Genomic DNA, 24984 nt, shown 5'->3' on the forward strand with positions numbered 1-24984 from the left:
TCTTCATGAATAAATATTTGAAAGCATGCTAAGGACCTTTAAAATGCCCATTTCCCATCCAATTCCAGAGTGTGCTAATGATTTGACTGATAAGTGGCCCTACGAGAAAAAACCAACATAATAATGCACCTTCTAAATGGAAGCTTCACCAGTGAAAGGTTTCTTTGTAATTATTAAAAGCTAAAGCTTGAAGGGATAGAAACTAAAATATTTTAGAAGCATCAGTAAAGGACAATTTAAGGTGAACATAATTATTTATTTAAGAGATTCCTAGAGATAGACACGGCAGCCACTGGCACAGAAACCACAGGATTAAGGGGAAATGGAGCAGCAGAGAGAGAGTATGTAATGCACAGCAGTGTCCCTGCCACGGCAGCAGTTTGGACTCAAACCAGGCCAACAGTGATGGAAAATCATTATCACTGGATGGCTGATTCGTGAGCTGTGTGTGGGTATGGGTATGAGAAAGGTATGTGTGTCCTGGACTTGTTAACTCATGTTTTTATCCCAAGCATCACATGGTGACTGGTTAACCCAGAACTGCCAGGACCAGCATTGCTTCTTTTTACTTCAAGTATCTTCTCACGGACAGTTAGAAGACAAACCAGAATACAATCATTTGTTTAATTTTAAACAAAAAGTTGGTGTCTATAGTAGAAAAAGATAGCATGATATGCACTAGAATTAAAAATCAGTTTAGATAATAAAAATTCTTACTATATAAGGATTTTTTTTAAGCAAGAGGAAAAGCTCTAATTCAAACTTTGAATAATCTGTTGGTTAATTCTCTTAAGAAGGAGTTCATCAAGTAAAAAGATTAATCATTCATATCCTCTATGCAATATGAGGTTATTGATTATTAGCCTTTTCCAGCTTTATTTGGGATAACCAATTGAGAAACTTTGTATGTTTATGACATTATTACCCATTAAAATTCTTCATAATATGTACTTTAAGGCATATAAATCTCCCATCAGTCAGGACATTTTCTTCCTAAAGTTAACATCTTTTCATATTCTGTAAAGACAGTAATCTAACATAAAAAAATTTTCACTTAAAGGAATTAATAAAGAATGAAATTGCTATGCATTATTCTAAAACAATTGCTTTAGAATACGAAACTTCCCTTAAATAAATATTATGAAAATACATACTGAACTTATTTTCTATTCAATCAGCAGCACTCTACAACCAGAGGCTTTCAATGTCAGATTCCAAGCACCTTATTTCTGAATTCCCTCCCCCCACACTGTGTGACCTCTGAAATAAATCATGTATAAACACCTTTATGAATATTATGTTGAGTGAAATAAGTTAATTGGAGAAAGACAATTATCATATGGTTTCACTCATACATAGAATATAGGAAATAGGGCAAGGGACCATAAGGGAAGGAGGGGGAACTAAATGGGGAAAAATCAGTGAGGAAGACAAATCATGAGACTCTTAATTCTGGAAAACAAACTGAGGACTGCTGAACAGGAGGTCAGTGGGGGGGATGCGGTAATTGGGTGACAGGCATTAAGGAGAGCATGTGATATGATGAGCACTGGGTGTTATACTATATGTTGGCAAATTGAATTTAAATTAAAAAAAAGAAACATCAACTTTTAAAAATAGTGTTTAAAAATATATAAATATTTAAAAATATGTAAAATATATTTGTTTTGGCAAATATGCATTTAGGAATACATGTATTCCAACCATAGAGTTTGTAGATTTAATCTGTTAGCTTTTCTAAGATACTTGGTTTGAAATATTTTCCAAATCAATGTACAACACTTCCATTTTACCATAGCAATACTACACAAGTGGTAGAGTTGATATATCATAGAGGTTATAACTATTGGCTTTAAAGTCATACATAGGTCAGAATTACAGGTCCATCACATAAGGCTATGTGATCTTGAGTCTCAATATTAATAGTGCTAATGAGATAAAAATACTACCTTGTATGCTTGCTGTAAAGATTACATTAAATAATGCTTTGTGTCTGCACAGAGTCAAAACAGCTATTATAATTGTAATTAATATTAAACAAGGCAGTAATATCAGCAAGATGGCAGAATAGGGAGTCCTAGCACTCTTTTCCCACAGAAACACAAATTAACTAGCATTTACAGATGAAAATACCTTTATAAGAGCTCTAGAATTCAGGTAACAGGTTACACAGCCTCAGCAGTGCATAGGAAAAAAATGCATTGCAAAGGTGAGGAAAAGTTTAACTTTATCCTCATCAAGCCTCCCCCAACCTGGCAAAGCACAGTTATAAGAGAGATCCTCTGGAAATATGAAGGATCCTCTCAGGAACAGAGAGCAACTCATCCACAGATACCATGTACAGGTGATAGTTAATACTGAAATATATACAGGAGAGCAGATCCTAAATGTGCTCACCACAAAAAGAGAAATGGCAATTATATGACCTGTTGGAACTGTTAGCTAAAGCTCTGGTGGTAATCATTTTGCTATATATAAGTGTATCAAATCAACACTTTGAACACCTTAAACTCAAACGTGTTACATGGCAATAATATTTCAAAAAAGCCAAAAGAAAAATAAATACAAATACACTTCAAAAATGGATTAAAGACTTAAAGTCAATATCTGAAACTAAATAAGGAAAAAACTTCTTGGCATTGGTCTTGGCAATGATCTTTTGGATATGCAACCAAAAGCAGACAAAAGAAGCAAAATTAAACAAGTGAGACTGCATCAAACTAAAAAGCTCTGCAAGGCAAACAAAATCAAAAGATAACCTATGGAATGTAAGAAAATATTTGTGAACCATACATTTGATAAGTGTTTAAAATCCAAAATATTTAAGGTACTAAAGGCAAAGATAAGGAAATGGGGAGAATGGGTACACAGTTTTAACTATACAAGATAAATAAGCTCAAAAGATCTAATGAACCAACATGATGACTATAATTAACAATACTATATTGTATACTTGAAATTTGCTAAAAGGGTCAATCTTAAGCATCTGCACCATATATATATATATATATATATATATATATATATATATGAGCTGATGTATATATTTATTGATATAATTGTGTTGATCATCTAAAATATACATATTTTGTAATATATTTATAATATATATTTGATATACATCAAAATATACATCAAAATTATATATATTTTAACATACATCAAAATACACATCTAAATTGTACGCATTCAATATACATAATTTTGTTAATTATACCTTAATAGAGCTGAAAAAAATTCTATGGAACCACAAAATAAAACTAAAATAGCCAAAGAAATTTGTACAAGAACAAAACTGGAAGCCTATTTCCTGATTTCAAAACAATTTACAAAACTATAGTATTCAAAATAGTAAGGTATCGGCATAAAAACAGACATATAAACCAAGAGAACAAAATACCTCAAAAACCAACCTACACCCATACAGTCAACTGATCTTCCACAAAGATTCCAAGTATACACAATGAGGAAGTGATAATCTCTTTAATAATGGTGCCAAGAAAAACATTATCTACATGCAAAACAGTAAAATTTGACCCTTATCTCACATTATACAAAACTTATACAAAATGAATTAAGATGTAAATGTAAGACCAGAGAGGTGCCTAGGTGGGTCAATCAGTGAAGCATCTGACTCATGATTTTGGCTCAGGTCATGGTCTCATGGGTCATGAGATCAAGCCCTGGGTCTGCCAAGTTTTCTGTTCAGTAGGGAGCCTGCTTGATATTCTTTTCCTAAGCACTTTCCCCCAGTTGCACTCACTCAGTCTCTCAAATAAATAGATAAATCTTTTTTAAAAAATAAAAAATAGGGGCACCTGGGTGGCTCAGTGGTTGAGCATCTGCCTTTGGCTCACATCATGATCCCAGAGTCCTGGGATTGAGTCCTGCAACAGGCTCCCTACCAGGACCCTGCTTCTCCCTCTGCCTATGTTTCTGCCTCTCTCTGTCTCTAGTGAATAAATAAATAAAATTTTTAAAAATAAAAATTAATTAATTAATTAATTTAAGATCAGAAAGAATAAAACCCCTAGAAGAAAACATGAGAAAAAGTTTCTGAACATCGATGTTGCAATGATTTCTTTGTTATGACATCAAAAGTAAAGCCAACAAAAGAAAAATAAACATGTGGGATCATATTAAACTAAAAAGCTTCTGCAAAGCAATCAACCAAATGAAAACGAAAAATACAGAGTGGGAAAACTGTGGGCGACCACAAACAAGCTGGAGTAACTGAACCAAACCAGGCCTGGACTTGCGTCCCTCATTCACTCAAAAGCCTCGAGAGCCTAAGGGTGAATAGTTGGTAGACGCTTGAGAAAGGGCTTGAGCAATGGTTCTCAGGGCTCGCTTGTACGTGATCGCCCACATAACACAATAGATACAACTTATTCTGACCTGGTCATAAATGTAAATAAGGGTCTGTGCTGTCCTTGCTGGTCTGTTTACCATACCTAATATTCCTCTGAAGTATGCACATCTGGAGCAACAAGCTTATCTATTTACCAAGGTCTTCTGGCACCCGTGAGTCTGTCTTGCATCCTGAGAAAGGGGAATTTTGGAGGGTTTCACAAACCTGCTAAAAATAAACACCTTCTTGGCTTTGTTTTGCTCATGCTATAAAATGTTGTAAAACCTTGAATAAAGCTGGCACTGCTTGGACATCATCCACTGTGTCCCTCCTGTCCCCATCTCTTTACTTTTCTTTTATTTTCCTCATCCCCTTATCCTCAGGACCCTGATCGTGTTGCCGCAGTGCGTGCAACAGAAAACATATTGAAAAACCACATATCTTATAAGTGGTTAATATCCAAACTATATAGGGACCTCCAAAAACTCAATAGCAAAAAACCAAATAACCTTTTTTAAAGACTGGCATAGGAACTGTATAGAAATGTCTCCAAGGATGGCATACAAATTGCCGACAGGTATACGAAAGGTGCTGAATATAACTAATCATCAAAGAAATGCAAACCAGAACCACAATGAACCATTATCACATACCAATTAAGATGACTATTATCAAAAAACAAAAGGTAACTAGTATTGGTAAGAATACAGAGGAGAGAGCACTTTTACACTGAAGATGGGAATGTAAATTGGTACAGTCACTTTGGAAAACAGTATAGAAGTTCCTCAAAAAATTAGAACTACAATATGACCAGGAAATCCACTTCTGGGTTGGAAGGAAATGAAATCATGACCTCAAAGATCTATCTGCACTCCCAAGTTTATTGCAGCGTTATTCACAATGGCCAAGAAATGGAAGCAACATAAGTATCAATATGTTAATTGATATTTTTTTAAAGTGGTATATTTTTACAATAGAATACTTTTCAGTTGTAAGAAGGAAATCCAATAGTTTGTGACAACATAGATAAATCCAGAGGACATTATGCTAAGTGAAATAAATGAGTCACAGGACAAATACTATGAGACATCACTCATATGTTGAATCTAACATAGTCAAAATCATGGAAGTAAAGATTAGAAAGACAGTAATCATGGACTTAGGGAAGAAGAAAACAGGGACGTATTAGTCAAGTGGTCCAAAGTTTCAGTTATACAAGAAAGGTAACTGTACTGCCTATAGTTCATAACACCATGTTGTATATTTTAAAATTTTACTGAAAGTAGGTATCACGTTAATTATTATCAAAAAATTCATAATAAACCAGGGCACTTGGATAGCTCAATTGTTTAAGTGTCTCTCTCAATCTCTCTCTCTCTCTCTCTTTTTTTTTTTTTTAGATTATATTTATTTGAAAGAGAAAGAGATCATGCGCATGCAATGGGGGAAAGAACAGAGGGAGAGAGAATATGAAGCAGACTTCACACACTGAGCAGGGAACCTGATGCAGGGTTCAATCCCATGACAAGAATATCATAACCTGAGCCAAAACCAAGAGTTAGATGCTCAACTGACTGAGCCACTCAAGCAGCCCTAAGTGTCTTACTCTTGATTTCAGTTAAGGCTGTGATCTCAGTGTTGTGGGATACAGTCTCATGTTGGGCTCTGTGTGAGGCATAGAACCTTCCTGAGAGTCTCTCTCTGCCACTCTCTGCCCCCTTCTCTCTCTAAAAAAAATTAAATAATGTAATAGTAACAATAATAATACATCAACAAAAAGAGCAGGAGGAAACTTTAGAATATTATGCATATGTTTATGGGTTAGATTGTTCCAATGATTTCACAGATGAATTCTTATCTCTAAACTCACCAAGCTGTGTATATTAAATATTTATAGCTCTTTGTATGTCAACTGTACCTCAATAAGTGGTTTTTACTTATTTATTTTTAAAGATTTTATTTATTTATTCATGAGAGACACAGAGAGAGAAAGAGAGGCACAGACAGGCAGAGGGAGAAGCAGGCCCCAGGCAGGGAGCCCGATGTGGGATTCTAGGATCACGACCTGAGCCAAAGGCAGACACTTAACCACTGAGCCACCCAGGCATCCCAATAAATGGTTTTTAAAAAGAAACAAACTAGGGATGCCTGGGTGGCTCAGTTGTTGAGAATCTGCCTTCAGGTCGGGGCATGATCCCAAAGCCCCAAATAAATAAATAAAATCTTAAAAAAAAGAAATAAACTAAAAAATAACTGTATTTTACATGTTTAAAAAACAAAAATGAAATTTGATAATTTGACCAGCATCAAGAAACTATAGGTATTGAACATGCAGATTTGAAAGGAAACCAAAAAACCCCTCCAATAAATAAATGCTATAATAACTAAAATTAAGAAGTCAATATATCAATATAGCTGCAGAGATACACTGTGAACTGAAATAGACTGCAGAAAAAAGAACAGGTAATAGAAAAATAGTTGAGCAGTTAAAAAAAGAAGAAAAAAGTCGAAAAAAAAAGGCAATCATTCACAAAGGGAAGGCAATTAGGCAGTTCCTAACTTCTCAATAGGAACAAGAAAGAAAAAAAAAAAACAGATGTCAAGATAATTATCTGTGTCAAGATGAAACAACTATCAATCTAAATGTTATACCTAGCAAAAATATCATCCAAGAATGAGGGTAGATAAAGGATATTTTCAGACCAAGAGACTTACCACAAATGACTAAAGGAAATTTTTTAAGCTACGCTTTAGAGAGACAATGATCCTAGGTAGAGAACAGAGATCAAATAATGAATGTTGGAAACCAATACTGGCTAATATGTGAGTAAATCTTAAGAAACACTGAACATAAAATAAGAATGTCCACTGTGCAGATGAGTGGGAATGGACTCAAAATAAATTAGAGCTCTACATAGTTAGGAGGAAAGTGATGAGTTTAAAGAATTTTTACATTCATGAATTTAGACTTGCCAGAATTAGCAACTAAAAATCTATTTTTATATGTTGCTTATGTAAGACTCAAATTTAACCCTACATGAACTATTCTGGAGGAAAGAATGTATAAACATTAAGAATATGCATTTTGTAATATTATAAAATCAATTAATGTAATTTACCACATTTATAGACTGAAGAAAAATGATGAAAATCTCAGTAAATAAGCAAAAATCAGTCAACAAAATTCAATAGCTACTAATGATAAACTTCAAAATGAAAACAAAATAGACATTGTTTTAATCTGACTAAAGGTATTAAAATCCTTAGTAAATGTCAGATTTAGTAGTAACATTATGAAATAATTTTCTTTATAATCAGAAATGACATATGAGTGGTTGTTACACTACTTCTATTGAACATTGTATTGTTCTGACCATTAGAATAATAGAAAAAAGAAAATTAAAAGTGATCACAATTAGAAAGTCATTCTCAGATAATATAATTATCCACTTAAAAAACAACAATCTACAGGCAATTGTTAGAGTGTAACAAATGCTGCTGAAATCAAGACAAATATTTTTGAATAAAAATACAAACACAATTGTATCTATGTGTATCAATGGAAAATAGTTTAATGATACCATTTTTATATAGCAGCAAAAATATATTAAGTACCTAGAAATAAACCTAACAAAAAAAGGATAAGTCTTACAAAGAAAATTATTAATTTTAATAAAGAAAATATAAAAGGAAAGAGAGCCCATGAATCCAGAAATATACATCCTATATATGCACACAATCACATAAACACATGCGATTCTTAGTAACAGAACACAAGCCTCTGTTTAGTGAGAAAGATGGACTCTTCATTTTTCAAGTTTTATTTAAATTCCAATTAGTTATCATACAATCATCCCTTACATACAATATCCAGTGCTCATCACAAGTGCTCTCTTTAATCCCCATCACTTATTTAACTCATTCTTTCTACCCACTCACCTCACCTTTGGTAACCATCAGTTTTTGTTCTCTATGGTTAACAGTCTGTTTCTCCACTTTCCTCTCTTATCCCCCCCATGTTCGTTTTTTCTGCTCCTTAAATTCCACAAATTAGGGAAATCATATGGTATTTGGCTTTCTCTGGCTAACGTATTTTGCTTAGCATTATCCTCTCTAGCTCCATCCATATCATTATTTTAAGCAAGATTTCATTATTTTTTATGGAAACAGGAAGAAAATGAAAACTTAGACTGATAACCATCTGAGAACTTAAATCAGTAATCAAAAATCTTCCAACACACTAAAGTCCAGGGCCAGAAGTTTTCACAGACAAATTCTATCAAACATTTAAAGAAGAGTTAGTACCTATTCTTCTCAAACTTTTCAAAAAAATAGAAATGGAAGGAAAACTTCCAAATTCATCCTTATGAGGCCAGCATTACCCTGATACCAAACCCAAATAAAGACTCTCCTAAAAAAGGCAACTATAGGCCAAAATCCCTGATGAACATGGATGCAAAAAATCTTCATTATGATGCTAGCAAATCAATTCCAACAGTACATTAAAGAATCATTCACCATAATCAAGTGGGATTTATTCCCAGGCTGCAAGGGTGGTTCAACATTCATAAATCAATCAATGTAATATACCACATTAATAAAAGAAAGGATAAGAACCAGATGATCCTTTCAATAGATGCAGAAAAAGTACTTGACAAGGTAAAACATCCAATAATTATAAAAACCATCAATAAGGCAGGTTTAGAGGGAATATATCTCAACATAATTAAGGCCATATACAAAAAAAATCCAAGCTAATATCATCCTCAAAGGGGAAAAATTGAGAGCTTTTCTTTTATGCTCAGGAACAAGACAGGGATGCCCACTCTCACCATTGTAATTTAACACAGTACTGGAAGTCCTAGTCACAGGAACCAGATAACAAAAACATCTAAAAGGCATCCAAATCAATAAGGAAGATGTCAAATTGTTACTATTTACAGATGACATGATATTCTATATAGAAAACCTGAAAGATTTCACAAAAAAAAAAAAACTTGCTAGAACTGACACATTAATTAAATTGCAGGATACAAAATCAATGTACAGAAATATTTTGCATTTCTGTACACCAATAATGAAGCAGCAGAAAGAGAAATCAAGTAATCTATCCCAATTACAATTGCACCAAAAACTATAAAGGTACCTAAGAATAAACCCAACCAGTGGTAAAAGTTCTATATTCTGAAAACTCTAAAATGCTAATGAAAAAAACTGAAGATGACTAAAAGAAATGAAAAAACATTCCATGCTCATGGATCAAAAGAACAAATATTGTTAAAATGTCTATACTACCCAAGCAATTTACACGTTTAATGCTATCCCTATTCAAATACTGTCATTTTTCACAAAGCTAAGACAAGCAATCCAAAAATTTGTAATGGAGCCATAAAAGAGCCTGAATAGCCAAAGCAGTCATGATGAAGAGGGGCAAAGCTGGAGGCAAAACAATTCTGGACTTTAAGTTATATTGCAAAGCTGTCATGATCAAGACAGTATGGTACTGGCACAAAAACAAACACATAGATCAATAGAACAGAATAGAGAACCCAGAAATGAACCCATAACTATATAGTTAATTAATCTTTGACAAAGCAAGGAAGAATATCCAGTGAGACAAAGACAATCTTTTCAACAAATGGTATTGGGAAAATTTGACAGTCATAAGCAAAAGAATGAAACTGGACCACTTCCCTACACCACAAACAAAAAATAAATTCAAAATGGATGAAAGACCTAAATGTGCAACAGGAAACCATGAAAATCCTAGAGGAGAACACAGGTAGCAACTTCTTTGACTTTGGCAATACAGCTTCTTGCTAGATATGTCTCCTGAGACAGGGAAAACAAAAGTAAAAGTGAACTACAGGAGCTTCTTCAAGAAAAAGTTTCTACATAGCAAATGAAACAATCCGCAAAACTAAAAGGCAACCTATGGACTGGGAGAAGATATTTGCAAATGCCATTATCTGCTAAAGGGTTAGTTAGTATCCAAGATCTATAAAGACCTTATCAAACTGAACACCCAAAAGACAAATATCCAGTTTAAAAATGAGCAGAAGACATGAATAAACATTTTTCCCAAGAAGACATCCAGATGGCCAACAGACACATGGAAAGATGCCCAACATCACTCATCATCAGGGAAATACAAATCTTTTTTTTTTTTTTAATTTTTTTTTTTATTTATTTACAATAGTCATACAGAGAGAGAGAGAGGCAGAGACAGAAGCAGGCTCCATGCACCGGGAGCCTGACGTGGGATTCGATCCCGGGTCTCCAGGATCGCGCCCTGGGCCAAAGGCAGGCGCTAAACCGCTGCGCCACCCAGGGATCCCGGAAATACAAATCTAAACTACAATGAGATACCACCTGACACCAGTGAGACTCACTAAAATTAACAATTCAGGAAACAAAAGGTATTGACAAGGATATGAAGAAAGGGGAACCCTCTTACACAATTGGTGATAATGAAAACTGATGCAGCTATTCTGGAAAATAGTATGGAGACTCCTCAAAAAATGAATATAGAAACTACCCTACTATCCAGCAATTGCACTACTAGGTATTTACCCAAAGGAATTAATAATACTAATTCAAAGAGATACACATACCCCATGTTTATAGAAGCATTATCAACAATAGTCAAATTATGGGAAGAGCCCAAATGTCCATCAACTGATGAATGGATAAAGAAGTGGTGTGGTGTGTGTGTGTGTGTGTGTGTGTGTGTAATCAAGTATTACTCAGCCATAAAAAAGATGGATTCTTCAATACATGGTACTAGTGCAATTGGTTTTCATATAGAAAAAAATAACAGTGGATTATCATGAACAAAAAATACAGTTTAAAGACATAACTGAGAAGAAAATTTAAAAATTAGAATGTGAAGAAAAGCATTCATGACTTTAAGGTATAAAAAGTGTGTATCTTAAAGGCGATTATAAATTTGACTACAATAAAATTAAGAACTCTAGTTCATCAAAATTAAATAAACAAGTCATAAACTAGGTAAAGATATTATCAACATAACTAAAGCACAAAAAATATAAATGCCCTATCAATCGATAAGGAAAAAAACATATTCAAATAGGGAAAAATTCACAAAAAAAAAGGACTTTTCACAGGGAACACAAAATCCCTATATAAATGTATGAAAAAATTCAGCTTCCTTAATAATCAAGAGATGAAAATGAAAATCACCATCTAATACTCATTCATACCCTCAAGATTTGTAAAACTTAAGAAGTCAAAAAATACGGGCAGCCCAGGTGGCTCAATGATTTAGCATTGCCTTCAGCCCAGGGCCTGATCCTGGAGACTCAGGATCAAGTCCCATGTCAGGCTCCCTGCATGGAGCCTGCTTCTCCCTCCACCTGTGTCTCTGCCTCTCTGTCTTTCTGTTTCTCATGAGTAAATAAATAAAATCTTAAAAAAAAAAAAAAAGAAGAAGAAGAAGAAGAAGTCAAATGATAACAAGTATTGGCAAGGCTGGCATTAATGAAAATTTTCATTCACTGCTAGAAGGAGGGAAATTGGAAGAGTTTGGGAAAGTCTGGCATTCCATAATAAAGTGGAGCATGGGCAAACCCTACTTATCCAGCAATTCCAAGTCTGTGTCAAGTATAGAAACATTCTTGAAAATGTGTTTCAAAAGCACTGCAAAAATCAAGTGACAAAGCACAGTGTCTCCAAGCACCAACTATGTAGTTCAGCTCTTGGTACTGTAATTCCATCTTTGCTGTATCTTAGTATATTAGCACTTTAATTCTCCAGTCTCCTCATCTGTAAATTTATGATAATGGTGCAGAGCTCATAGGTTTGTGCTGCTATTTAAAGGAGTTGATATACATAAAGTTCCTGCAATAGTGCATAGCACATATTACTATAACTTAAGATATTATTATTATTATTCATAAGAGTATCATCATTTATAACAAAAAAAGCCCAAAAATGCTGCAGATATTTACTACTAGTGGAATGGATAAATAACCCATTCATCATATATACATATATGAAAATCTATTTACATACAGTCACATGTATACACAGATTAACACAATCAAATACTATAGGATAGTAAAAATAGACTACCTCATTAACATAAAAATAAGAAACTTACAGAATACATACAATATGACTCCATTTATGTGTTTTTTATTTTTATTTTTTGTGATGTTTTTCAAAAAGGCAAAATGATATATTTTTCAGAGAGAAACGTTTTAAAAAGTTAGAAAAGTGAGAATTCACAATTTCAGAAACACAGAAATCATAATTTCAGAATGGTAGTGACCTCTTGGAACCTAAGAGAGGCACAGAAGCTAGGATAATTATGGGGCACGGAGTAGTCTTCTATGGTGGTAATAATTTCTTATTTCTTAGCTTCAGTGATGGGGAAATGAGAATTTATTTTACCTCCAAAATGAACATATGCCGCTCAACATTTTATCTTCTCTACTTTACAAGAGCCTTTTTTTAAATAAGAAATACTCCACAAACTTGGGGTATAAACATGACTTTCTTGCTTTCACTTTTCATTGTTTTATTATCATTTGCCTTATAAATAGGAAAATTATATCCTCTCTCAAATGCCACGTCCTTTTGAAATGTCCCAAACATAGGATTTTCTTCCATGCCTACAAAAAGAAGATATGGGAGTCTTGGATATTATCTGTCTCCCATTTCCACTGTTTTTCAGAATTACAAAGCAATGTTTTAAGCTGATTCTAAACAATATTACTGACAATACTGATGCAATCTAACTCCTACAGGTAATTCGTGTTGTACACATTTCTTCTTGCCAACAGCAATTTCTGAAATGAGGCTGGAGCAGCAGTAGAAATAAAAAAAGGACAGAGAAGAAAATGATGAATGAAATTATGAGCAATAGGAAAACATTTACCCCTTAAGGGTCAAATTGAGAATAGCAAAACCAAACCAGCCTCAAATAGCTCATATCTGTCCTTAGTAATAATAACCACTATAATAACACTTTCTGTAACAGAAAACAAACTCTGGTAACATTAAGGCTGAAGTATTTATTTTGAATTTCCTATTTTCTCCATGCAAAGTAATGTGTCTCATCGGAGGGTCAGCCACCTGCATAAGGCTGCTTAGGATCTGTTCATGATATAAATGATGAGTTACTAGACTGTGAGCTTCTAATGCAGGAAGAATAAAAGTGAGGGGAAAATGGCATTTTAAAAATGCTTATTAGATGTGACATAAAAAATGTATTCTAAGGCCTGTATTACAAAGGTTTTACTTGTAATTCCAGGGTAAAAAATGTTAGGCATGACTGCACAGAAATGATAAGGCACTGATTTATGTATATAGACCAGAGGAGACAACAATTTTTTGGTTAGACCATTCTATCACACATTATAAAATGGCTTTTCCTTTTTATTGTTTAGTTCAATAAATCTTCTTGTCTAATAATCTGTAAATTGCTGGCTCAAGCTATTTGCCATGATTTCCTCATTGCAATTAAGTCTATGGAAGAGGCCCCTGGCACAAAGCAAAACGCTCTATTGAGCACACAATTTTTCTGTCCTATGCATACCCACTACACTATTTTACTGTGTTTACTTACTAAAACACACTAGAGAAATTTCCACTACTGTTTAAAGTGGGAATAACCACCATGAGGATCCCAAAGTATTTCAAAACTTTTTATGTGTCTTGTAGACTCCAAGTTAGTCATTCTTCCAGTCAGGACAGACATAAGAAAAAAAAGTGAGTAAAAAAAACTATGTTAAAGAGAAAATGTCTAGGTAAAATAGTAATTATGATTATAGTGTCAAATTTGTAGAATTAGAAAAAATAGTCAATATTGACTAACAACAATATGTAAGGGATGAAGCAGAGATCAAAACTCAAGTGTTCTAATGCCTTAAAATTCTAAAGCCAAGGCTTCCATAGCTGGAACTCCTATAGATACACGACAGAGGACAATGAAAGAAAAATGGGGTCAGTACTTCAGAGTCAGAGAGGCAGGGATTAAGGAAGAATGGGCTGGCCTAGATGGATGGCAGCAGGAAGCAGCACAGAACCTCAGAGGCCAAGTCTTCTAGCAACACAGTTTTGCAGATATTAACTTTTAGAAGGGAAGCAGAGTCTTGACTATCTGCTCTGAAACCAAAACCTGTAAGGAGCAAAAACATTATATGTGGTAGTCTTGCAAAATTTCCAGAAGTAGAAAACATGCATAACTTTACAAAGATTGTCACACACATGTAAGAAGGTAAACCACTTTGTTTTTTAAGATTTTATTTATTTATTCATGAAAGACACAGAGAGAGAGAAAGAGAGAGAAGCAGAGACACAGGCAGAGGGAGAAGTGGGCTCTATGCAGGGAGCCTGACATGGGACTCGATCCCAGGTCTCCAGAATCATGCTGGCGGAAGGTGGCACTAAACCGCTGAGCCACCCGGGCTTCCAACAATTTTGAATTAAATCCAGCAAAAAACAAAAAATAAAAGATCAAGTAAAAATTAATACCAACAAGGCTTAAAGATTTTGAAATTGTCAATCCCGACATTTAGAGGAATCATGAATGAAATGTTTACATGAACCACCTAGACAATGGCAAAGATCAGCACAAATCAAGAAACTAACAAATGAATACACAAAATTTAAAAAATGAATTACGGGGATCCCTGGGTGGCGCAGCGATTTGGCGCCTGCCTTTGGCCCAGGGTGCGATCCTGGAGACCCGGGATCGAATCCCATATCGGGCTCCCGGTGTATGGAGCCTGCTTCTCCCTCTGCCTGTGTCTCTGCCTCTCTCTCTCTCTCACTGTGTGCCTATCATAAATAAATAAAACAAAAAAATTAAAAAAAAAAATAAAAAATAAAAAATAAAAAATGAATTACAAAAAATAAATTTGAAATAAATAATTCAATGAATGTTTAAAATAGCAGGAAAGAGAGTAGAAAGGATACTTAGTGAGCTAGAAGACACATATGAAATATTTATCTACAATGAAACCAGAGAGAGATCAAGAGATTAAAAAAATGTAAAAAGAATTTAGAAGATATGGAGGACAGAATGAGGAAACCAAATATTTGTCTGCTGTCAGAGCACCTGGATAGCTCAGTCGGTTAAGTACCTGCCTTTGGCTCAGGTCATGATCCCAGGATCCTCTGGATTCAGCTCCACATTGGGCTCCATGCTCAGTGGGAAGCCTGCTTCTCCTTCTCCCTGTGCCTGCCACTCCTCCTGCTTATGTTCTTTAGGTCCAATAAGTAAATAAAATCTTCAACTGTTTGCTGGAATTATAGAAGATAAGAATGGAGAAGGGGAAATCTTCAAAGAGCTAAAGCCAGAGTATTTTCTGAAATGGAAGAAAGATATAAATCAATATGACTGAAAAATAGTACATTCTAAGGAGAATAAAACAGAAATATACGTATTTCATTTTATTTTTTTATTCTATTTTATTTATTCATGAGAGACACAGAGAGAGAGGCAATGACATACACAGAAGGAGAAGCGGGCTCCCTCTGGGGAGCCTGGTACAAGACTTGATCCCAGGACCCTGAGATCATGCCTTGGCCCCCAGGATCACAACCACTGAGTTATCCAGGCATCTTGAAATACAAGTCTTTGTTAGCTTTTCTTCTCTAAACTCAAGTTTCTCATTTCTCCAAGATATTTTGGTTTCTAAAAACAAGGAATGGTATTTAGAGATGCTATTCTAAGTACTATGGGTGCTTATTGCTAGAGAGTCCATTACAGTTTCTAGGGCTTTCAGCAGACAAAGTAAGATAATATGCATTTCTTAAAAGAGAAAATGCAGTAAGAAGTATGAATTCATACCAGTAATTCCTATTCAAATTTAGATTATCATTTTATTTTTACCTCAGTCTGAAAATTTTGGCTTCTTTGTAGTATTAACATATCCCTTAGTCATTTTATTCTACTAAGAGAATAACAATTTCAGTATTATAACAAATAGCACAATTGGTTAAAAAAAATTCTTATCTAATTTTTTCCATAAAATATAATCCTGTGTTTGAAGTAAATTTACCAGAATTTTAAATCACTTATATTTCTTCTATATGTGATTTATATACTTATACTGGGTCAAAATTAGGTTCATTAGTTCATCTTGTTTTTATTTTATATAATGCTTTTGTGTTTGTATTATTTGTATTAATTTTCTAAGCTTATGTAAAACTAAACACATTTAAATGGATTCAAAGTCAACCCATAAAATATGTTATATTCAGGCAGTTCAGGTTCTATTTATATGCCCTCCACATATTGTTTCTTTGAAAAATGTTCTGATTTATTCATTCATCCTTTTAATATAAGGAAAAACAAATATGTACAGATGTATATTTTTATACATATTTTTCTATAATGTACACGTTTACACATTATATATTCATTTATACATGTGTATGTGCATAGATGTACATATCATATGTTGGCTTGTATGTGTACATGTATTTGCAAATCTAAATATATATATATATAAGCAATAATACATGTTTTTTTCTAACATATTGCTTTATTCTATAGCACTATTTAGATAAGTTCCTCATTCTTTTATAACTTTTATTCAAAACTTCATTGTGTGGATGTAATAGTTTTTTACACAAATATCTGAAACCCAAATATCCCATCAAAGGGGACTAGAAAGATAGACAATCCTATGCAAATATCCTTTCTGCATATTTGCCTAGGTATTTTTGAGACAGATTTCAGAGGCATTGCTGAGCCAAAAATTAACATCATCCATAATTTTACTAGATAACACAAAGTTTCTCCTCATAATAGTTTTATCATTTTGTATTCCCTCCAGCAACATATGAGAACACCCGTCTCCCCACAGGTTTGATCCAAAGGTATGTTGCCAAATTGGAATTTTTGCCAATCTAATAGAAATGGAATTTCATTGTAGTTTCAATTTGCCTTTTACTTATTGGGAGCAAAATTAAGACTCCTCCATGTTTAAGACATTTTCCTCTCCTTTTCTATAAACTGCTCATTTTTCATTTTCCTCTAAAGATATAATTTTCTGTCTCTATTTTTAGAAACTCTGGCCTATCAACTTTATTTTTGAAATAAATTTAAATTTTTTCTAATTGATTACTTATCTTTGATTTTGCTTATAATTCTTTAGTCATTCCATTTTTTAAAATGATCAAATTTACAAGCTTTTCCTTGAACTCTGATTAAATGAAGAAGCAATAAAGTCCTCTCTACTCCCAGTTTACAGAGCAATATACTCAGATTTCCTTCCAGTAGGTTTGTAGATTTTGTTCTTTAAATTTGCACTTCTGGTCCATTTGAAATTTATCTTGATATATAGTGTGAGAATGAATTGAATTTTATCTTTTCTTTATGTCTGGTTAGTTATCCCAGGATCCCTTATTAAAAAACATATTTTTTCCCCACTGATTTGATATACTGAACTTTACCAAAAAAAAAATCTCACAAGGATTAGGATCTATTCATAGATTTTCTTGTTCTCTTCTCTTTAGCTATCAATAATACATTATTTTAATCTTTATATGTTTTAGTATCTGATAGAGCTAGTTCACCCCACATATTACTCCTCTTCTTATCAGGACATTTGTGGCTGTATTTGCTTATTTGCTTTTCCAAATGCAACTACCAGTTAGCATATTTACACCCAGAGAGAGTAAACTATATGGTAATTCTGGTAACTCTATCAAAACTGCATTAAATTTATTAATTTATAGAATATTAGTATCTTTATGATGGTAAATCTTTCTTTGAAGAAATGTAGTATGTAAACACACAACACAAAACCAATTAGAGGATTTAATGAAAGAGAGAACCTCATTATAATAGAGTATGTCTGCAAGCTTAGAAATGTTCGAAGCTTTCATGAGGAAAGTCGTAATATACTCCTGAAAGGCACAAAAGCAGCTAGAACAAGAAGATACCCATATATATGCATATACAATTCAATATCACAAAGATATTAATCATTGCTTGCACAGCATGACCTCAGTTTTCAGTCCTAGTAGCATGACTAGACAATTATACTCCCTTAACTATTCAGTCACAAACAACTTTGGAAGTATTTGAGCAAGTAATATCCATCCTGCTTTTTGTTTGCAATCCTTCTGTTGACACTTTCTGAAAATAATCTGAAAAGTTCAACATCAAAACATACTGAGTGGATATCAAACTTGGAAGGAAATTGCAGAGTATACAGTAGAGCATCCTTTTAAAGAAATGCTCTATCATTGATGCTATTGATGATACAGAGTATAATTCTGTAAGAAAAAGACTGCAGGTATCACAAACCTTAACTCTAAAAGAGCTGGACTGTAAATACAAAGGAGTTTGAGAAGACCTCAACATAGAAATTCTCGAGAGTTCCCTAGACCTTTTAGGGGTATGCTAGGTAGAAAGTATTTTAATTATTTTTGTATGTTATTTGTCTTCTTTCACTACATTGATATTTGCACTGATGGTTCAAGAGCAATCATGGGTAAAATTGCTGACATTTCCACATGAATCAAGTGGCACCAAGCTTTACTAGTATTCATATTTTCCACTCCCACACACTCACAGTACCAAAAAAATAAGGGGAAAAAACCAATTCCACTTAAAAATATCCTTGAAGCAGTAGAAATTATTAATATTATTAAATCTCAACTCTTTGGTATACATCTTTTAAACACTGTTTGACAAGGGAGAATTATATATAAAGTTCTTTTCTGCATACTGAAGTATGATGGTTGCCTTTAAGAAAAGCAGTCATGCTATGGTTTGACTTGTGAGCTAAACTAGCTACTATTTACAGAACACTATTTTTACTTGAAAGAATGACAGAAAACAAATGATAGTTATTCAGATTGGGGATATTTGGTAGAACATTCTTAACAATGAACAAAGTGAGCCTGTCAACTTCAAAAAAAGAGAACTGACTAGATTTGCTGCCAATGATAAAATTGGAACTTTCAAGTGAAAGTGATAATTTTAGAAAAAATTTATCTGCCACCATGCATGTTCCCAATCTTCAAAGACATTATTGATGAGTTTTATGGTGATATTGGTAAGTGGGTTTTTTTTTACACTATATAATAAAATCTATCAATATTTGGAAGATCCTTCTAACTTGGTAAATGAGTATATTCCAAATGACTATTGTATGATGTTATAATATCATGTGTGGTAAAAGACAATACAGATAGCAAGATAAAGCTATGAATTTTAATGAAATAGAGTAGGACCAGGTTACTGGTATGTCATTAGCTGAATGGTGGCCCCCATGAAAGGTAAGTCCTATTCTTTATCCCCAGAAACTCTACCTTAGTGAAAAAAGAATGAATTACATGTCAAAGATATAATTATATTAAGGATTTTGAGGGAAGTTTATTTTGAATTATGTGAATGGGACCTAAATTCAATGAAAATAGTTATAAGAATTAGGCAAAGGCAGATGTGACCCAGAGGCAGAGGTTGATTAGGTCACCAATCAAGAAATGCCAATGCCATCAGAATATGAAAGAGGCACAGATCAGATTCTCTCCTTGAGCCTCTTAAGGAAATGCAACCTACCTAACACCTGAATTTCAGATTTCTGGCCTCCAGGGAATAGATTTCTGTTATCAATTACTCAGTTTACAGTAATTTGCTGCAGTGCAATAGGAAACTAATAGGATATAGTTTTAGATTCCATATTGAAACCAACCTTTAAGAATCTACCTTTTATAAAGTAACTTTCAGTATAGCATTAAGAAAGGAATATTCACAATTATCTAGAAGGCTATTAAAATATCCCTCTCTTAGCAGATTTTCTTTACATATTTCTACCTAAATGATATATGGCAGCAGACTGATGCAAAAGCAGGTATGAGAATACAGGTGTCTTCTATTAAGCTGGACATTAAAGCAATTTATACAATTGTAAAACAATGCTATTCTAATAACTTTTTATTCGAGAAGAACAGTTAACTTTTAAAACAGTATCCACGTTGGGGATCCCTGGGTAGCTCAGCAGTTTAGTGCCTGCCTTTGGCCCAGGGCGCGATCCTGGAGTCCCAGGATCGAGTCCCACATCGGGCTCCCGGCATGGAGCCTGCTTCTCCCTCCTCCTGTGTCTCTGCCTCTCTCTCTCTCTATGTCTATCATAAATAAATAAATAAATAAATAAATAAATAAATAAATAAATAAACCTTTAAAAAAACAGTATTCATGTTAATCAATAATAGTTTCAGTATAGCCATTTTTATTTTTTTTTTAAAGATTTTATCTATTTATTCATGGAAGACACAGAGATAAAGGCAGGGACATAGACAGAGGAAGAAGCCGACTCTCTGTGGGGAGCCTATTGTGGTACTTGATCCCAGGACCCCAGAATCATGACCTGAATCAAAAGCAGCTTCTCAACCACTGAGCCACCCAGCCATTTTTAAATATATAAATATTTTTTAATTTTATGATTTATAAGTTCTTTGGGATCCCTAATAATTTTAAGGAGTATAAAGAATCCTGAGACCACAGATAATTGTATAGTCCCCAATATATTACACCACAATTGCCTGTTTTATGTTTTCGTAATAGTAATATCTGAGAAAAAATCTTTCTATGAATTTTAAAAACTTCCTTAGAATAAAATAGAAGAAAAGGAATTCAGAGTTCTCTGTGAGGAGGGTCTCTATAAAGAAGCTAAATTTCAGGATATAAATTGTGTTTATTAAAGGTCTGGAACTTCAAAATAAGAGATAAAAATTATTTGACCTTTCCATCAATAAAAGATACAGAAAGACAGACAGACTTTAAAAAGAAAAGCAAAAAGCCACAGTCAGAACCTATCTTTGCATTTCTTCCACCATTAAAGGATTACACAGATAAGAATACTTTAAAATTTTTTTTTTTTTTATGATAGTCACAGAGAGAGAGAGAGAGAGAGAGAGGCAGAGACACATGCACCGGGAGCCCGACGTGGGATTCGATCCCGGGTCTCCAGGATCGCGCCCTGGGCCAAAGGCAGGCGCCAAACCGCTGCGCCACCCAGGGATCCCAAGAATACTTTAAATTCCTATGAACTCTCCCATCTAATTCCCTTACACATGAAATTATTTCTATTCCTTTCTATTCACCCCAAAACCCATTCCCCAGCCTTAGCACACCCTTTGATTTTAGGACTTTTCTCTACTTTCCTCTAGTATCTGCATCATAAAGTCCTCAAACCTAGTCCTGCAGCCTTTGAATGTCCTCAGAAAGCAGAAGAAGAAATGAGGCTCAATGGGCAAAGCTAGAATCTGTATTTGAAGACAAAAGTGGGAGTGAGAAAGGTTCTAATGATTTTGATCCTGTTACATGGGCATATGTTTTCTTCTCTGCAGATCATCCATCACTTTATTAGTTTTCAAATTTTTGAATCAACTGTTGCAAAGGACAGAGCATACTTATAATAACCAGAAATAATGCAATTTTGTAAATATTTTTTTTAATTTATTTTAATTGGAGTTCAATTTGCCAACATATAGCATAACACCCAGTGCTCATCCCATCAAGTGCCCCCCTCAGTGGCCGTCACCCAGTCACCCCAACCCCCTGCCCACCTCCCTTTCCACCACCCCTTGTTCGTTTCCCAGAGTTAGGAGTCTCTCATGTTCTGTCACGCTCTCTGATATTTCTCACTCATTTTCTCTGTAAATATTAGCAACATAAAAGTAATGGTACAGTTAACAAAAGTTAAAGTGAACGCAATGAAGAATAAAGAGAAGGGTAGAGTCACAAATTTCTTCATCTTATATGTCACTCAATAAATACCATCTAAAGGCATAGTTCTCAAAGTGTGGACCATGGGACAAGCAAATCAGCATCACCTGGGAACTTAATAGAAAAGCAAATTCTCAGGTTTCAGCTTAGAGCTACTGTTAAGAGTTTAGCTAAGTGGATCTATGATAGTGCTGCCTTGGCATTCATCCTGTGTGGCCAAATGGCCTGCAGGGACCTTGAACTCAAACTAGTCACTGCCTGAGTGCATGCCTTAGGTAACAGTGCCCAGAGTCATGAATAAATATGCTCCTAATAGGACTCTCTTAGCTATCATTGTGTTAAGCACTCTCCTCCACATTCCCAGGGCCTTCCCCTTGGGCACCTCTCAGGTAAATGCCCCATGAAGCTTACCAAAACATTGTTCTTTTGGTTTGAATTGACCAATTTTGCTTTAATCCAGGAATTTCAAATCACTCCACCCTCAGACCCTAATAAAGGCATGTGCCCCACATCCCACCAATCTCTCTGCCTGTACCCTGCCTTGACCCCTTCTCATGGTCCCTACACATATGCCATGAATTTCCTCCAGGAGTTATGAATATTAAGTCAATTCCTTTGTAGTATTTTGTTGACAAGTGACTCACCATTCGACAGCCTGACATCCCAGCTCAGCCCCGGGCTGTAAATAGCAATGCTAATTTAACACAATCACAACACCTGCTGAATCATTTTCTAGGGATAGGGCCCAGGAATCTGCGTTTTAACAAGCCCTTCAAGTGATTTTGATGCATGCTTAAGTCGGAGAACCATTAATCTTATTGGAAGGAGAAAAAGATGTCTAAGTACTTTAAATATAATAACTATAAGAAGAGCTTCTTTGTATTACAACACATGTAAGAAAACCAAAAGGGGAGTTTGTTGGGGAGAAAAAAGGCAGGCATTCATTTGTATTAATTGCCCTAGTTTTTACAGGAAATAGTTAACAAAAGTTACCAGGAGTTGATAAATTAACAACACTGAAGGCAGAGGGAGAAGCAGGCTCCCTGCAAGGAGTCCAGTGCAGGACTTAGGACTTAATCAGACCCCAGGATCATATCCATATCCATACTCAACTGCTGAGCCACCCAGGCGTGCCTGTGTTTTCTTTTTTTGACCAAATTATTGCTCTATCATTTTTTTTAAAAGATTTTATTTAGGGGATCCCTAGGTGGCTCAGAGGTTTGGCGCCCGCCTTCGGCCCAGGGCCCTATCCTGGAGCCCCAGGATCAGGATCGAGTGCCGCGTCAGGCTCCCAGCATGGACCCTGCTTCTCCCTCTGCCTGTGTCTCTGCCTCTCTCTCTCTCTCTCATAAATAAATAAAAATAAAATCTTTAAAACAAAAAAGATTTTATTTATTTATTCATCAGGGAGCCCGACATGGGACTTGATCCTGGGTCTCCAGGATCAGGCCCTGGGCTGAAGGTGGCGCTAAACCACTGAGCCACCCAGGCTGCCCTCACTCTATTGTTTTGAAATAATGTCCACATTCAATTTCCAGATCCCTGTAAATTTTGCCCCAATTTACAACTAAATATTTATTTGAGCATTTTATTTGGTTTTCTCTTAACATTAAAGATATAGACTTTAAAAATTCCATCTCAATTCTGTCTTCACTGATATTGGCATGCAAGGCCAGATGACAACAGGATTTCCAGGGCCAAAGCAAAACCTGTGCCAAAGTTAAGCAAAGACCACGCTACTCAGGCTATTACAAAACATGCATTCTCTCTAATGTCCCCTGTGCCTTTCTCTAGTTCACCCCATCACTTAAAAATCCTCTTGCCTTTTGTTTCAGCAGAGCTGAGTTCAGTCTTTCTCTCCTATGGTAATAGCCTGAGTGGTGTATACAATTTCAAACTTTCTAAAATGAATGCTCTAAGAAAAAGAAGTACCCTACAAATGGATTATGTTCAAACAATGTTGATAAATGTAATAAAGTGAACATATCCTCCCTGAAGATACATTTCAAAGAGCTTACTACAGAATCTGAGAATCTATACAGGATCATAAACCCAATCTATGTAATCTTATCTCTACTGCATTTTCACTCCTTTTGTTAGACTAACTGCCAAGTACACCCTTCAGAGCACTGCCATAAGTCCATTTGACCTTTGTACAGCAAAGAGGATCTACAGAGTTCATGCACATGGCTCCCTGATGCCATGGTGAATGTAGATGTGTTAAAGGCAATAATAAGCAATCCCTATGGGAAAAATATGGAGATAACCAAAAGTAAAAGTATTTGTTTCATTATGAAATATTACGTGTGTATTTAATGAATCACTTAGCAGATTCCTGTCCTTTGTGAGGAATGAAGTTAACTTCTTCACTATTTATCTTACAAAGTATACGTATCATAGAAAATATCTTCTTATGGATAAGGAAAGTACCTATTGGACTATCTAGGTAAAAATATAAACATATAGGGTAATGCACACATAGAGGATTTAGTAAAAAGAACTGATCTGAAGTGAGCAATCTCAGGCACTCCTATCTTCATCTCAGGATGGAATAGAGTTCATCTATGCTGAACCTCTCATTACTTTCATAAAATAGGTGACTTCTTTTTGAAAATCAACTTTCCCATCTTTATTTCAGTTCCCTGAATTTTCCAGTCACTCAGAGCATACTCCTACCAATTCTTTTATTCGTATTATCATCTTGAATCATTCTGATATTCATAAGCACCTTAAAACATATTCAGAGTTCTACCAGTCAAAAAGAAAAACAAAAGAGATAAATACATGCAAAATAAAATACCTAAAGAAATCTGTATTAGTTATCTAATATACATGAGAAATTATAGTTGACCCTTAAACAACATGGGTTTGAACTGCACGGGTCCACTTACACATGGATTTTTTTTCTAAATAC

The 24984-nt window shown here is 34.6% G+C and overlaps 1 long non-coding RNA gene across 3 annotated transcripts in view; it reads right to left on the bottom strand.

Moving 5' to 3' along the window:
• Positions 1–12550: 12550 nt before the first annotated feature.
• The window catches only part of LOC129498194 (uncharacterized), a 78050-nt gene continuing 65616 nt past the window's right edge, over positions 12551–24984 (bottom strand). For 2 of the 3 annotated variants that reach the window (XR_008662083.1, XR_008662082.1), the window contains 2 exons: positions 15463–15687; positions 12551–14495 (listed from right to left, as the gene is read on the bottom strand). This is a non-coding gene — a long non-coding RNA (uncharacterized LOC129498194). The remainder of the gene's footprint in view (positions 14496–15462; positions 15688–24984) is intronic. The other variant, XR_008662084.1, reaches the window with a different exon arrangement.

This window comes from Nyctereutes procyonoides, unplaced genomic scaffold (genome assembly GCF_905146905.1).
Source record: "Nyctereutes procyonoides isolate TBG_1078 unplaced genomic scaffold, NYPRO_anot_genome, whole genome shotgun sequence".
NCBI classification, from domain to species: domain Eukaryota; kingdom Metazoa; phylum Chordata; class Mammalia; order Carnivora; family Canidae; genus Nyctereutes; species Nyctereutes procyonoides.